Genomic DNA, 3,082 nt, shown 5'->3' on the forward strand with positions numbered 1-3,082 from the left:
TCCTCAAAAAAACCTATTTAACTCCACCAACAAACCCTGCTTAACTCCTCCAACAAACCCTCTTTAACTCTTTAAACAAACCAAATTTAACTCCTTAAACAACACCAGTAATTGCTTTTGGGCTGTTGGGTTCGGCACCCACCTCGGAGATGGTATCTGGGACCGGGGCTTTGTGTGGTACCGGCATTTAATTGCACGCTCAGATTACATCTCTGACGAGTGTTTTTATTTGCTGCACGATGGTAATTGGGTGATTTTAATCAGGGGTTGATTTTATTTTCATTTTTTCTGGATGTTGCCAGCCCTGAGGGAAATGGTGTAAGGCTGTCTCGTGCTAAAATTAGCCCTGGCAAGCTCAAATTCGCCCCTTCCGCCAGCCCCCGGCACAATATTTGGGATGAGAAATTGCTCCAAGTCTGACCTGAGAACCTGCAATTCCTACCTCTCCTACTCCCACTGTTAACCTTTTCCATGCAGACACACACACAACATTTTTAGAACCTTGTATCCTCCAGAATTCCTCCCTAATCCCCAAAGAACAGGAATTTTCTCCCTCAGTTCAACAGGAAGTATCAAAGGCTCAGCTTTTTGCCTTAAAAAATCTATTTTTGTGTCTGTCTGAGGGCTGATTGCATGCCTGGAGATGCTGCTGCAGAAGAGAAATTCTCCAGGAACCAACCCTTTCTCTCAGAGTCACCTGTGTCCATCCCTGAAATCCCTGAGAGAAGTTTTCTCCACTTGTATTTCCAGTTCTAGGGATATTTCTCCCCCCAAAAAATATCTCTTGGCTTCCCTCCTGCAGCTGAGCTGCTCCCCAGGGCAGGACAGAAGGCCAGGCCAGGTAAAGCAGGATAATAATGAAGATTTGAATGCTTGAGGTGAGCACAACATCGTGCTGGCTCCCTGCTTTCTCCCCAGAAGGAAAGAAATCCTGCTGTGCCCGTAAATATTCCTGCAGGGAATCCAGCCCTGCCCAGCCATTGATTCCCCACTTCAAAGGTCAAAGCCTTTTGGTTTCATAATCGCTTGTGTAACCCTCTGGTGGAAGTGGGAAGTTGGGAAAGGTGTCCTGGAGGAGCAGTTGGAGCGAGGAGGGAGATGCTGCATTGCCCAAATGCAGGGCTGGCTGTAAATGTGGACCTGGGGTGGGATTTTAGGAGGGGAAAAGGCAGAAATGAACTCAAATGGGGTGGAATTTCTCCCTCCAGGCCGCTGTGGTTTCATCTGTGGGGTTTCTGGCTTCTCTCCTGAGATTCCCATCATCCTGAAAATGGCTCTGAGCTCTCTCCCCACCCACCACTGCCAGGTCCCTGGGGCCAGGGGCTCTCAAAAGCTCAGCCCTGTGCCTGGCTGAAATTCACAGATGTGAATTTCATGGAATTGCACAGCATTTGGGGGGATTTTACAAATGCAGATGCAAACAAAGTGACTTCATGCTTCAAATCTCCCAGCCCTGGGCAGGGGCCTGTGTGATTTTTGCAGTGAGAGCAGAGCTGCTGTGCTGGGCTGGCCTCGTCCCGCCTCCTTTGTTCCATCTGCTTCCCAGCAGGAGCACTTTTATCCCAGTTTTTAACCTCCTGAGCTCCCCTCTGTGCCTGTTTTTGGTGAATTCTGGGTCACCCCAGTCCCATTTGGGATGGGTGAGCTCTGTGGGTGCAGCACTCCCGGCAGGGCTGTGTGCATCCCTGCACATCCCAGCCACTCCATTCCTGCAGGATTAGCCAGGAGAATGTGGGGGCAGGAGCCTGGGGACATTCAGGGCAGGTTTGTGTCTCTTTAGCAGCTGCTGCTTTGGTTCTCAAGGCTCAGGTGTGGTCCAGCAGCAGCACCTCCACCCCGGAGCTGCCAACACAGGCACAGGAAATGGGAATTTTTGCCTGTCACCCCTCATTTCTCACCAGATATTTGCACAGATCCCTGTTTTTGTCTCCTAAACTGCTCTTGAGCTGCTGAAAGAAAGAGACCAAGGAGGTCACAGCAACACTGTGTCCCCTCTGGGGTTGGGGACACATCTTGTGGTGGCTTGGACATTGAGCTTGGCCCAGGGCAGGAGCTGTCACCACCAAGAACTGATGGGAGCACCAGGCTTTGTCCCACAAAAACAAGAGGTGGTCACGGGGAAGGAACTCCTGCCCTGTCATTTGAGAGCAACTCGCTCCTTGAATTTCCACAACATCTTAAATCTCTTCCTGAGGGCCTGGCTGAGGTGAAAAGGCCGGGATTTTATGGGCACAGGGAGGAGTGGGACAGATCCAGTGTCTGATGTCAGGCAGTGCATCCCAGACTTTTCAGCTGGAAAAGATCCTTGTCCCTGTCCAGCTGGAGAGTTCCAGGGTGGCTGTAGCTGATGGATACTGGTAAGAAACATTTCTTAGGAAGGTTTGCATTCCCTTTCCCTGGAAATCTCAGCTCATTCCTATTGCATGAGTTAAGGCAGCTGCAGAGTTCAAGTGGGTGCAGTTTTAAAAGGGAAAATCCTGTACAAAGCCCAGAATAAATAATTATGGATACAGCCATATGAAAAATAATTATAAGGCTTCAAATAAGCTAAACTAAAATAAACAGCAGCCCTCTCCTTCACCTGCTGGCAGCTGGAGTCCAGCATTGCCAGCCATGGATGTGGAAGGGTTCCTGGAGCAGGTGAAGGAGCTCGGAGTGGCTGCACCTCTCTGGAATCTGGTGCCAAGAGTAACAACCTCCTCCTTCAGAGCAGCACTGGGGACAGGAGGTCGTGGGTCTGGCCCCAGAGCTGTCACCACCAGCCAAGTCACCCGTGCTCTCCTTTCCCCCAAAGATTTAAAGCTCATTAATTATCCAATCCTCACAGTCTGGGTTATTGTTGTCATTGTAAATGAAGTCAGCAGCTTTTGTGGGAGATGTGGGAGACCCCAGTTCACAGGGATTTCACTGTGGGGGGAGGAATTCCAGCGTCTGGCCCAGCCCTGCCGAACCCAGCCCTGCTGAACCCAGCCCTGCCAGACCCAGCCCTGCCGGACCCAGCCCTGCCAGACCCAGCCCTGCCAGACCCAGCCCTGCTGAACCCAGCCCTGCCGGACCCAGCCCTGCCAGACCCAGCCCTGCC

This window comes from Parus major, chromosome 13 (genome assembly GCF_001522545.3).
Source record: "Parus major isolate Abel chromosome 13, Parus_major1.1, whole genome shotgun sequence".
NCBI lineage: Eukaryota > Metazoa > Chordata > Aves > Passeriformes > Paridae > Parus > Parus major.